The sequence below is a fragment of the Heterodontus francisci genome, chromosome 5 (assembly GCF_036365525.1).
Source record: "Heterodontus francisci isolate sHetFra1 chromosome 5, sHetFra1.hap1, whole genome shotgun sequence".
Taxonomy (NCBI): domain Eukaryota; kingdom Metazoa; phylum Chordata; class Chondrichthyes; order Heterodontiformes; family Heterodontidae; genus Heterodontus; species Heterodontus francisci.
Genome location: NC_090375.1, coordinates 196,802,934 through 196,817,164, shown reverse-complemented (window position 1 = coordinate 196,817,164; position 14,231 = coordinate 196,802,934). Strand labels below are relative to the sequence as shown.

The 14,231-nt window shown below is 46.0% G+C and overlaps 1 protein-coding gene across 1 annotated transcript in view; it reads right to left on the bottom strand.

The window, feature by feature from the left end:
- The window catches only part of pkhd1l1.1 (PKHD1 like 1, tandem duplicate 1), a 258,831-nt gene that overhangs the window by 228,242 nt on the left and 16,358 nt on the right, over positions 1-14,231 (bottom strand). The window lies entirely within an intron of this gene.

Genomic DNA, 14,231 nt, shown 5'->3' with positions numbered 1-14,231 from the left:
GTTCACCTACCTAGGCTCAACTATCACCAGTAACCTGTCTCTCGATGCAGAAATCAACAAGCACATGGGAAAGGCTTCCACTGCTATGTCCAGACTGGCCAAGAGAGTGTGGGAAAATGGCGCACTGACACGGAACACAAAAGTCAGAGTGTATCAAGCCTGTGTCCTCAATACCTTGCTCTACGGCAGCGAGGCCTGGACAATGTATGTCAGCCAAGAGTGACGTCTCAATTCATTCCATCTTCACTGTCTCTAGAGACTTCTTGGCATCAGGTAGCAGGACCGTATCTCCAATACAGAAGTCCTCGAGGCGGCCAACATCCCCAGCATATACAACGTACTGAGCCAGTTTGAGATGGCTTGGCCATGTGAGCCGCATGAAAGATGGCAGGATCCCCAAGGACGCATTGTACAGTGAGCTCGCCACTGATATCAGACCCACCGGCTGTCCATGGCTCCGCTTCAAAGATGTTTGCAAATGTGACATGAACTCCTGCGACATTGATCACAAGTCGTGGGAGTCAGTTGCCAGCGATCGCCAGAGCTGGTGGACAGCCATAAAGGCGGGGCTAAAGTGTGGCGAGTCGAAGAGACTCAGCAGTTGGCAGGAAAAGAGACAGAAGTGTAAGGAGAGAGCCAACTGTATAACAGACCCGAGAATCAACTTTACCTGCAGCACCTGTGGAAGAGTCTGTCACTCTAGAATTGGCCTTTATAGCCACTCCAGGCTCTGCTTCACAAACCACTGACCACCTCTAGGCGTTTATCCATTGTCTCTCGAGACAAGGAGACCAAAAAGGAAAAAAGGACCGTCAATTCCAATTCAGCTCTGATAAGATAATTATTAACAAAAAGCTTTTCTGCAAAAAGTTGAGCGGTTGTACTGCATGTATTATTTAATTACAAAATATTTAGTCATTATCTGTAAGATTGTACTCCAGATTAACCAATTTATGTCCAAGCCAAATCTCTTACCTGTTAGCAAAGATGCTTTTTTAACATAATGTAATTATATGATACAGACAACTTTCAAATGACATTGGCCACTCAGGTTATCTGCCCTCAAACAGAATAGCAAATGGTACATATTGCAGTTACGAACCTTTGACATACTTGGAAGCTTGTCCTTTAATCCAATTCACAGCAAAAAAAAATCAGTTAATGACTGTATTAGAAACAGTCATTTAAACATAGTAAAATTTATTATGTCATCCCCAACAGTTTTTAAAAACTGCAAATACAGCATGGATTTTGTTAAAGAATCATAAACAGTTCATCATAGTTTAATAAACCTTAATCTGTTACATTGTCTTTACTAACTATTTTATATGGGTCAGCGGTTTCCTGTTTTTGCCAATATCACTCAGCTCCAACACAAAGATAGGTAGGAAAGTATGTTGTGAAGAGAACATAAGGAGTTTTCAGACCGATACAGATAGGTTGAGTGAGTGGACACAAATCTGGCAGATGGAGTATAATGTGGGAAAATGCGAAGTTGTTCACTTTGGCAGGAAGAATAAAAGAGCAGAGTATTTCTTAAATGGAGAACTACTGAAAATTCCGAGATGCAGAGGGATCTAGGTGTTCTAGTGCACGAGTCACAAAAAGTTATTATGCAGGTACAGCATGTAATAAAGGCGGCTAATGGAATGCTATCCTTTATTGCGAGAGGAATTGAAAATAAAAGGAAGGATGTTATGCTTCAGTTACACAGGGCATTGGTGAGACCACTTCTTGAATACTATGTGCAGTTTTATTTAAGGAAGGAGGTGAATGTGTTGGACAGACAGGGCTTGTCTTCACTGAAGAGTGAGGGGTATATTTCCAGTGAAAACAGGCTCAGTCTGCCCAACCTTTCCTCATAAGACAACCTGCTCATTCCAGGTATCAATCTAGTAAACCTCCTCTGAACCACCTCCAACACATTCACGTCCTTCCTTAAACAAGGAGACCAAAACTGCACACAGTATTCCAGATGTGGTCTCACCAATGCCCTGTATAACTGAAGCATAACATCCTTACTTTTATTTTCAATTCCTCTCGCAATAAAGGATAGCATTCCATTAGCCTTCTTTATTACTTGCTGTACCTGCATACGAACATTTTGTGACTCATGCAGTAGAACACCTAGTTCCCTCGGCACCCTGGAATTCTGCAGTCATTCCCCCTTTAAGAAATACCTTGCTTCTTTTATTCTTCCAGCCAAAGTGAACAACTTCACATTTTCCCACATTATACTACACCTGCCAGATTCTTCCCAACTCACTCAACCCATCGTGGATAGGAAGGACCTGTTTCCCCTGGCAGGGAGATCAGTTACCAGGGAATACAGATTTAAGGTGATTGGTAGAAGGATTAGAGGCAACATGAGGAAAAGCCTTTTAACCCAGAGGGTGGTGGGTGTCTGAAATTCGCTGCCGGGAATGGTGGTGGAGGCAGAAACACTCAATTCTTTTAAAAGGTACCTGGACATGCACCTGAAGTGCTGTAACCTGCAAGGCTATGGCCCAGGTGCTGGAAGGTGGGATTAGATTGTTCGGCTAGTTTTTCAGCCGGCATAGACATGATGGGCTGAATGGCCTCCTTCTGTGCCGTATTTGTTCTATGGTTCTATATAAGATCCTGAACAGTCTTGACAAGGTGGATGTGGAAAGGATGTTTCTTCTTGTAGGTGGGTCCAGAACAAGGGGGCACTGTTTTAAAATTAGGGGGCACCTGTTTAGGACAGAGATGAGGAGAATTTGTTTCACTCAGAGGATTGTGCGACTTTGGAATTCTCTGCCGGAGGAGGAGGAGGAGGAGGAGGAGGAGGAGGAGGAGGAGGAGGAGGAGGAGGAGGAGGAGGAGGAGGCGGAGGCGGAGGCGGTGTCGTTTGCACAGTGGCGCAGTGGTTAGCACCGCAGCCTCACAGCTCCAGCGACCCGGATTCAATTCTGGGTACTGCCTGTGTGGAGTTTGCGAGTTCTCCCTGTGACCGCGTGGGTTTCTGCCGGGTGCTCCGGTTTCCTCCCACAGCCAAAGACTTGCAGGTTGATAGGTAAATTGGCCATTATAAATTGTCCCTACTATAGGTAGGAGAATTGAGGGAAGGTGGGGATGCTGTAGGGAATATGGGATTAATGTAGGATTAGTATAAATAGGTGGTTGATGGTTGGCACAGACTCAATGGGCCAAAGGGCCTGTTTCAGTGCTGTATCTCTCCATGACTCTATTAAATGTTTTTAAGGCAGAGGTAGATAGATTGTGAAAGCAATTCTTGTTCGGCAAGGGAAGCAAAGATTATCAGGGGTGGATGGGAATGTGGAATTCGAGACGGAAACAGATCTGCCATGATCTTATTGAATGGTGGAGCAAGCTCGACAGGTCGAATGGCTTACTTTGGCTCCTAGGTCGTTTGGTCGTACACCGTACCCTTGTATCCGTGAGGAAAATACAGTGCTGACTTCTGGAGATTCCTTGGATTTTCTTGCCTGTTTTCCCATTAATACATGTTCTGGAACAATGTGATTCCAATGTATAGCAGCAGAATTGTGACATTTATATAGAAACTTTCAACATGTCACTGAGCTTGTGTCCCAAGTGAAAGTAATGCCAGAACATAGAAATTGAGACATTCCCTAAGTGCCTTTTTCCATTTTTAGATGAGTTTACACAACACAAACCCTTAAACGTGTTTTAAAATAACCTAGCTGCTACGTTATTTTAAAATACAGGGTTAAGCCTTGGAGCAGGGCTGTCCAACCTTTTTGTGTGAGTGGTCACATGACAATTTTTGTCTTACATAGGGGGCTGGTGAGACAATTTTGGAAAGATAAAGGCATTAAAAATCTTATAAATCAAAAGAACAAATGTACATTTCTGAGAAGATGCTTTAAATGCAAAGACTAATTTATTGACTTAATTTCTTATCACTATGTTGGACACTGATTTAGTGAGATACTACTTGCTTACACAAGTAGTCACTGTTTACTCGCACACTTGTGTGATGATGTGGAGTATTCTGGATAGAAGTGAATCTATCAGGAGATATTTGATTGCTCTCTCTCTCTCTCTCTCTCCTCCCTCCTTCCTTGTGTCAACCCCGCACCCCCCCCCAACCCCAACCCCGGGGTCCCCTCTTCCCCACTCTCTGTTGCTTCCCTCCCACATCATCCCTAGTGTTACTTCTCCTCCTGATGCCCCGTGTCGTACCCACACTCTGCCCCCTCTCCTCACCCTACACTCCCCCTCTGCACCCCAACCCCCCCTCCTCTCTTTCCCACCCCCCTCCTCTCTTCCCCTCCCTCCCTTCCCCACCCCCTCCATCCCTCTCTCCCCCACCCCTCCCTCCCTCCTTCCCCACCCCTCCCTCCCTCTCTCTCTCCCCCCACACCCCTCTCTCCCCCACCCCTCCCTCCCTCTCACCCCCACCCCTCCCTCCCTCTCACCCCCACCCCTCTCTGCCCTACCCCTCCCCCACCCTCACTCTGCCCCACCCCTCCCTCCCTCACACCCCCACCCCTCTCTGCCCTACCCCTCCCCCGCCCTCACTCTCTGCCCCACCCCTCCCCCACCCTCACTCTCCCCCACCCCTCCCTCCCTCTCCCCCCACACCCCTCCCTCTCTCCTCTCTCTCTCTCTCTCTCTCCTCCACCCCCTCCTCTCTCCTCCACCCCCTCCCCCACCCCTCCCTCCCTCTCTCTCTCTTCCAACCCCCCTCTCTCTCTCCCTCCCCCACCCCCCCTCCCTCTCTCCCCCCCACCTCCTCCACCCCCTCTCTCCCCCACCCCCTCCCTCCCTCCCCCACCCCCTCCCTCTCTCTCTCCCCCACCCCTCCCTCCCTTTGTCTCCCTCTCTCTTCCCCACCCCTCCCTCCCTTTGTCTCCCTCTCTCTTCCCCACCCCTCCCTCCCTCTCCCTCTCTCTCCCCCACCCCTCCCTCCCTCTCCCCCACCCCTCCCTCCCTCTCCCCCACCCCCTCTCTCCCTCTCCCTTTCCCCCACCCCCTCTCTCTTCCCCACCCCCTCTCTCCCTCTCCCCTTCTCTTCCCCACCCCCTCTCTCCCTCTCCCTCTCTCTTCCCCACCCCCTCTCTCCCTCTCCCTCTCTCTTCCCCACCCCCTCTCTCCCTCTCCCTCTCTCTTCCCCACCCCCTCTCTCCCTCTCCCTCTCTCTTCCCCACCCCCTCTCTCCCTCTCCCTCTCTCTTCCCCACCCCCTCTCTCCCTCTCCCTCTCTCTTCCCCACCCCCTCTCCCTCTCCCTCTCTCTTCCCCACCCCCTCTCTCCCCCACCACCCCCTCTCTCTCTTCTCCACCCCCCTCCCCCCATCTCTTCTCCACCCCCCCTCCCCCCATCTCTTCTCCACCCCCATCTCTTCCCCAACCCCCCTCCCCCCATCTCTTCCCCAACCCCCCTCTCTTCCCCTCATCTCTTCCCCACCCCCTCGCTGTCTCTTCCCTATCCCTCTCTCTCTCTTCTGCATGATTGCCTTTAAGAGTAATACACCTTTAAGATCTTAGTATGCTAATGAGCCAAGTACCAGGACATAGTCATGTGACTACATGACTCTACTACTGTAACACCAAGAGGCAAGTCCTGTAATAGTTAGCTCTGTACTGCATATAGTTGTTAGCTGTTTAATAAACCTGTTTGAGATCTTCAAACAACTAGAACTCCATGTATCTCATTTAAGTTTCATCATGGATTCCAAGTTTTCCAGCATGAACTGGAAAGCCAAGGATATCCTATCAGAGTTCCAACTGTTCAAACAGAGAATGCTGTTACGCTTCACGGACCAAGTGATGGTAGAACCAGAGAATCAAACTCTAAAAACAATGATAGTGATTGGAAATGAGGGATTGCACAGAATCAATACCGTTAGATTGTCTGCAGAGAATCAGAGAGATCCCAGAAAGATATGGAAAGTGCTGGAAGATCAGCTCAGATTAAGAGTGAATTTTAGCATTCACCACCTAGAACTGATGTCCTATAAGCAACAGCCACAGGAATCAATAGACCAGTTCATCAGTAGATGCTGAAGGGCAACAAATGCAACTTCTCAGAAGCTGAGTTGTCGGAGTGAATAATGGAGTTGGTAATTGTATCGAGAGCCATTGAAGTGTTTCAGAAAGACCTCTTGGGGAAATGAAAGGTCACAGCATCAATGCACTGCTGGAAGATGGCAGGATGTACAAAGCCATTGTAGCTGGACAACAGCACCTGCAAGCACTAGGTGCAGCCGACAGTATCGGTGTGAAAACCAGGCTGAAAAGGACAAGCAAGCTGTGTGGTAAGTGTGGTTGCTCCCACTTACGGCGAAATTGCCCTGCATTTCGAGACCTGTACAAGGCGTGCGGTGTAAAAAGACATTGGGCCCACCTATGCAGGATTGCTGGCTCGAAAGGTGCAGCCAGAAGACACGGTAGGACACGAGCCAACAGAAGACAGGTGCAGCAGCACTGCAACAGTCGCAAGGACAGCGGCAGAGTCATGCATCGATGCAAGCCGATACACGAGGCCCACAGCCAAACAGACCTGAGTCAAGACTCAGGTAGGAGCAAGTCTCAGTCAGAAGACGAGCAAGCATTCCACATTGTGAACCTGACACATCATGTTGATGAAGTCAAGCAACTGGAAGCTTTTGCCACTGTCAACATCATGTGCCCAAAGAAAGCTGGTGAACATACACTCAAGGTCAAGACTGACACCGGCACTAGTGCAAATATCCTACCAGTCAGATTCCTCGAAGATATGTACTGGAGTCGTTGGAAGTCTATGATACAACCAAAAACTGCCAAACTATCTGCATACAATGGGTCACCCATTCCTTGCACATTAACAATGCAATGCAGATACAGCAAGTTGGCATGGAAACCACAAACATTCTACCTAGTAGACACGAGCAGACCAGCAGTGGCAGGACTACCAGTGTCTAAGGATCTCAGCATCATAACCATCCATGAGAGCATTGCCAAGGGGAAATCTCCAAGTAGTGGAACCAGCTCGCGGACTCCAACCAGCAACCAACCAACCAGGGCGGGAGGGAAGGGAGCGAGCGGGCGGGAGGGGGGAGGAGAGCGCACCTGCCACCACCAAGCTCTCTCCCCTCTTCCCCCACCCCCACTCTCTCCCCGCATTAGTCGATGACGTCATCTGCACATGCGCCAACCAGTCCTGGCAATGCGGAACGCAGCGCATGCGCAGAGAGTATGAGCAGATTGGCACAGACTGATGACGTCAGCTGCCAGCTGCGTTGTCAGCAATCAGTTTGTTAAGAGTAATGCACCTTTAAGATCTTAGTATGTTAATGAGCCAAATACCAGGATGTAGTCATGTGACTACATGCCAGTCTGACTCTGCTACTGCAACACCAAGAGGCAAGTCCTGCAATAGCTCTGTACTGTATATAGTGGTTAGCTGTTTAATAAACCTGCTCAAGATCTTCAAACAACCTAAACGCCACGCATCTCATTTATGTTGCATCAAATAGGCTGAATTGCCTACTCCTGCTCCTAGTTGTTATATTCTTATAAAAGAAGCTTCTCATTGCATCTGTACCCCCCACTCTCTCTCTCATAAGAATATAAGAACTAGGAGCAGGAGTAGGCAATTCAGCTCCTCGAGCCTGCTCTGCCATTCAATATGATCATGGCTGGTCTCATCTCGGCCTCAACTCCACGTTGCTGCCCGTTCTCCATAACCCTTCAACCCATTACTAATTAAAAATTTGTCTATCTCCTCCTTAAATTTACCCAATGTCCAGGCATCCACCACACTCTGGGGTAGTGAATTCCACAGATTCACGACCCTTTGAGAGAAGTAATTTCTCCTCATCTCTGTTTTAAATCTGCTACCCCTTATCCTAACACTATGATCTCTCATTCTAGATTGCCCCACAAGAGGAAACATCCTCTCTATGTCTACTTTGTCAATCTCCTTAATCATCTTATATATCTCAATTAGATCTCCTCTCTTTCTTCTAAACTCCAGAGTAAAGGCCTAAACTGCTCAAGCTCTCTTCATAAGACAAGCCCCTCATCTCTGGAATCAATCTAGTGAACCTCCTCTGAACTGCCTCCAATGCAAGGGGACCAAAACTGTACGCAATACTCCAGGTGCGGTCTCACTAATGCCTTGTACAGTTGCAGCAACATTTCCCTACTTTTATATTCTATTCCTTTAGCAATAAATGCCAAAATTTCATTTGCCTTCCTTATTACCTGCTATACCTGCAAACTAGTTTTCTGCGATTCATGCACGAGGACACCCAGATCCCTCTGCACTGAAACACTCTGAAGTTTCTCTCCATTTAGATAATAATTTGCCTTTCTATTCTTCCGACCAAAATTGATAACCTCACATTTATCCACGTTAAAATCCATCTGCCAAATTTTGGCCCATTTATCTAACCTATCCATATCCATTTGTAGATTTCTTATTTATTTCTTGCAACTTACTGTCCCACCTATTTTAGTGTCATCTGCAAATTTGGTTATAGTACCTTCTATCCCTGCATCTAAGTCATTAATATAGATTGTAAATAGTTGGGGCCCGAGGACCGAACCCTGTGGCACCCCATTAGTTACATCTTGCCAACTAGAAAAAGACCCAATTTTCCCGACTCTCTGTTTTCTGTTGGTTAGTCAATCCTCTATCCAAGCTAATAAATTGCCCCTAAGCCCAGGTGAACTTACCTTGTGTATTAACCTTTTGTGCGGCACCTTATCAAATGCCTTCTGAAAGTCCAGATATACTACATTTACAGGATCCCCATTATCCACTTTGCTTGTTGCAGCTTCGAAGAACTCTAGCAAATTAGTCAAACACGATTTATGCTTCATAAAACCATGCTGACTCTGATGGTTTGCATTTTGACTTTCTAAATGTCCTGTTATTACTTCCCTAATAATGGATTCTAACAATTTCCCAACGACAAATGTTAAACTAACTGGTCTATAGTTTCCTACTTTCTGCCTCCCTCCCTTTTTGAATAAGGGTGTTACATTAGCTTTTTTCCAATCCATTGGAACTTTTCCCGTATGCAGAGAACTTTGGAATATTATAACCAATGGATCCACTATCTCCACTGCCACTTCCTTTAAGACCCTAGGATGTAGGTCATCAAGCCCTGGGGACTTGTCTGCCTTCAACCCCAATAGTTTGCTCAGTACTTTTTCCCTAGTGATGATGATTGTTCTAAGTTCCTCCCTTTCTATAACCTTTGCATTACCTGGTACTATTGGGATGGTACTAGTGTCCTCCACTGTGAAAACTGAGGCAAAATACTGATTTAGTATCTCTGCCATTTCTGTGTTCACTTCTATTAACTCCCCAGTCTCATCCTCCAAAGGACCAACATTCACTTTAGCTACTCTCTTCCCTTTTATATAATCTTTTGCTATCCGTTTTTATATTTTGCGCTAGTTTTCTTTCATAATTTACCTTTGCTCTTTTTATTACTTTTTTAGTAACCCTTTGTTGATCTTTAAAAGTTTCCCAATCCTCCAGCCTGCCACTGGCATTTGCAATATGGTATGCCTTAGTTTTTGTCTTTATGTTATCCTTAACTTTCTTGCTTAGTCATGGATGTTTTTCCCCCTCCTAGAATCTTTCTTCCTCTCTGGAATATATTTTAGTTGGAATAAATTGAATATCTCCTTAAACATCTGCCACTGCTCGTCAACTGTCCTACCTTGTAGTCTTCCTGCCCAGTCCGCTAGGGTCAAATCTGTCCTCATGCCTATATAATTACCTTTGTTTAACTCCAGAACGCTCCTGTGGGACTCCAGCATCTCGCCCTCAAACTGAACTTGAAATTCTAGCATGCTATGATCACTTTTCCCGAGAGGATCCTTAACTATGAGATTATTAATTAATCCCACCTCATTACACAACACCAAATCTAGAATAGCCTGTTCCCTGGTTGGTTCCACAACATATTGCTCCAAAAAACAATCTCTAATACATTCAATAAACTCTCCCTCGAGGCCAACCTTGCCAATTTGACTAATCCAGTCTATATGCATATTAAAATCACCCATGATTTTTGCCGTACCTTTCTTACAAGCCCCCAGTATATCCTGGCTTATACTGTGCCGCACTGTGGAACTACTGTTTGGGGACCTATAGATTACTCCCACCAGTGACTTCTTTCCCTTGCTATTTCTTATTTCCACCCAGAGTGATTCTACGTCTTGATCTCTAGTGCCTATATCATTTCTCACTACAGCACTGATCTCTTCCTTTACTAACAAAGCTACACCATCTCCTTTTCCTTCCTGTCTATCCTTCCGAAATACTGCGTACCCTTGGATATTCAATTCCCAAACCTGGTTTCCCTGCAACCACATCTCAGTAGTTGCCAATAAATCATACCCATTCGTCTCTATTGCGCTGTTAACTCATTTATTTTATTCCGAATGCTTTGTGCGTTCAGATACAAAGCCTTTAAGTTTGTTCGATTATTAAATTTTCCTACTCTTGTACAATTCCCTGGTGCGATATGATGTTCACACATTCTGTCCCTTCCTTTTATTTTCTGGTAACAATCAGCCTCATCACTAACCTGCACTCCTACCTTCTCCTTTAACTTCCTAATTTTCCATGCAACTAAACCCTCCCCCCCGTTATTTAGTTTAAAGCCCTATCTACAGCCCTAGTTATGCAATTCACCAGGATTCTGGTCCCAGCATGATTCAGGTGGAGCCCGTCCCATCGAAACAGCTCCATCCTTCCCCAGTACTGGTGCCAATGTCCCACGAATTCGAACCCATTTCTCCCACACCAATCTTTGAGCCACGCATTTACTTCTTTAATCTTATTGACCCTTTGCCAATTTGCTCGTGGCTCAGGTAGTAATCCGGAGATTATTACCTTTTTAGTTCTACTTTTTAATTTAGCCCCTAGCTGCTCATATTCCCTCAGCAGAACCTCTAACCTCGTTCTACCCATATCGTTGGTACCTACGTGGACCGCGACAACTGGATCTTTCCCCTCCCACTCCAAGTTCCTCTGCAGCCCAGATGAGATATCCCGAACCCTGGCACCAGGTAGGCAACAGAGCCTTCGGGACTGTCAATCCTGGCCACAGAGAACAGCGTCAATGCCTCTCACTATACTATCCCTGATTACGACTACATTTCTCTTTTCTCCCCTCACTTGAATGGCTCCCTCTACCATGGTGCTGTGGTCAGTTTGCTCATCCTCCCTACAGTCCCTGCTCTCATCCACACAGGGAGCAAGAATCTCAAACCTGTTAGACAAGGACAATGGCTGAAGCTCCTGCAGCACTACCTCCTGGATCCCTCTACCTGCCTCATTCATAGTCACACCCTCCTGTCCTTGACCACTGGCCGAATTCAAGGTAGTTAATCTAAGAGGTGTGACTGCCTCCTGAAACACAGTGTCCAGGTAACTCTCCCCCTCCCTGATGTGTCGCAGTGTCCGAAGCTCAGACTCCAGCTCATCAACTCTGAGCCGGAGTTCCTCGAGCAGCCAACACTTGCTACAGATGTGTTCACCAGGAACCACAATGGGGTCCACCAGCTCCCATATCATGCAGGTACAACATCACCTGACCCTGAATTTCTATTTTATATAATTAGATTTTAATTTGTTATTTAAATTTCTGACTGGTCTTTCGTTTCTTTTAATCCGCTTTAGTCTTTAGTTTAAAAACTTACAAATCAATCAAGTCTTACTCTATAATAAAAGCAAAATACTGCGGATGCTGGAAATCTGAAATAAAAACAAGAAATGCTGGAACCACTCAGCAGGTCTGGCAGCATCTGTGGAATGAGAAGCAGAGTTAACGTTTCGGGTCAGTGACCCTTCTTCGGAAGTCTTACTCTATGTTGATTCAATTAAATTAAAAACTTACCTGAATACTGACCCCAGCTGCTCTCACTGTTCAATGTGACGTCACTCTGATGTCACTTTGAGTTTTCTCCGGCTCTTCTCTGTCTCTCTCCCACACGGGTTTTGGCGCGCTTTTTGAAACCTCTGGTCCTGTTGCTCCTCGGGCTCTGCTCCTCTCTGTCTCTCTCCACCACTCTCTCCCTCTCTGCCCCGTCACTCCCTCTCTCTCTTTCTGTATCCCCCCCCACTCTCTCTCTCTCTCTGTACCCCGCACTCACTCATTCTCTGTACCCCGCACTCACTCACTCTCTGCCCTTCCCGCTTTCTCTCTGACCGTTGCTGAGAGTGGGAACAGCACTTCTGAACTTCGGACAGATTCGTGGCTTTCTGGAGGGTTCCGATTTTTTTTTTTTTAAAAAGCCCGTAGGACAACCCTGAATCTGTCCTAAGTTCAAAAGTGCTGTTCTGCTTCAGCATCTGTCAGCTGTGAAAGTGACACTTGCAATTTTTTTTAAAAAGCAAGTCTGAAGAAAACAATGGGAAATTCCTCATCCGTGAAATTACCCGTCACGGACCCCAAAATTGTTTATGATGGACACTGGTGTCCGTGTACGGACACATTGCCAACCATTGGTGATGGAGCACATTACATGCACGCCCCACGCATGCATACCCCATGGCAGTTCTTCCCCTAAGGCATTATTGGCTGCCAGTGGCCACTTGGGAGGGAGCAGGGATAGGAGGAATCAATACGGACCCAGCCACCCACTGACATTTAATGGGATGGGGTAAGCGTAAGGATATCCACACCAACTGGGGCAAAGGAAGATCTTCTCGGATGTGTCTGGGTGCAGACCTAATATTGTGCCTGAATCCCACAATCTTTTTCCATTCTTACATTACAACAGTGGCGGTGCTTCAAAAGAGTCTTTCTTTTCATTGGATCTTTGGAATTCTCTATCCCAGAGAGCTGTGGATTCCTAGTCATCGAGTACATTTAAGACAGAGATCAATAGATTTTTGGATACTAAGGGAATTGAGGGATATGGGGATCATGCAGGAAGGTGAATTTGAGGTAGATCAGAAATGATTATACTGGATGGCAGAATAGGCTGGAAGGGCCAAATAGCCTACTCCAGCTCCTATTTCTCATGTTCTTATTGGCTATCCTGGGATGGCATGAGAATGGATGAAAATGCTGCCCATCAAGGAAGTTCATTTTCAATATTATTCAGGAGCAGAATGGGAGCAAATGATTCGGGCTCATTTCCTCTGCATTGTATGTGTGGTTTGGGTGCTACTGGGAATAGGACAGGGAGAATATTTCATTTCCTTGGATTTCCTACCACCGTGGGAACCTAATTAATTTCTTGGAATGAATTTTCTCTTCCAGGATTTCCAAACTGACTGTTTAATTTGAACAGAATGGCTTCTTTTAGTATCGAGGTGGGGCGGTGTAGGTTTCAGAAGGTGGCTCACCACCACCTTCTCAAGGGCAATTAGGGATGGGCAATATTGCCAGCGATGCCCACATCCCATGAGCCAACAAAAAAAAAAATCTAGGGCATGAGTTGCTAGGACATTCTGGATTTGGAATATTTCAGATTTGAAAGGGAACCATCAGCCATGTATAAACTGAACCAATCAGATATCATTGCTTACGTTTGAGATATTGCAGTCTCCAGCTTGAATTAACTTTGCAATATTGTACTAAAATAAGCCTGTTGCAGTGATTGGGATTGTAGATACTTTTTACATTGCTCGTGTAAGATTTGCAGGAACAGGGTGGTTTTGAGTTTCTCGCTATCCTGTTTCAACTGGAAGGAGGGTCAGTAATCAGAGAACACAGATTTAAGATTATTGCAAAAGGACTGAAGGGGAGATGAGGAGAATTCTTTATACTCAGCGAGTTGCTGTGATTTTACTGCCTGAAAGGAAGTAGATTCAATAGTAACTTTCAAAAGGGAATTGAATAAATACTTGAAAAGGAAAAATGTGCAGGGCTAGGAGGAAAGAATGGGACTAAATGGATAGCTCTTTCAAAGAGCCAGCACAGGCACAATGGGACAAATAGCCTCCTTCTATGCTATATGATTCTACAAAACTAGACAGAAATACCTCAATTTTGTCACACAAAATATCAATGTTTTGCTCCTGATAATTCTTTATCCGCAATTAGTGCGTAGAAGAGTATTGCCCTTTGAACTACCATGGTATTATTCTTAGCATTAAATGGACATGCTACAGAACAAAGTCTGAACCCTAATGAGTTAGTGCCAGACTTAACACTAAAGAAAAAGGAATGCCAATAAAGATGTAAAGCACCCTTGGAAAGCCCACCAAACTCCACCACCCCAAACCCATTTCCTTGATGGCCACATTCTGAACAGAGCTTTC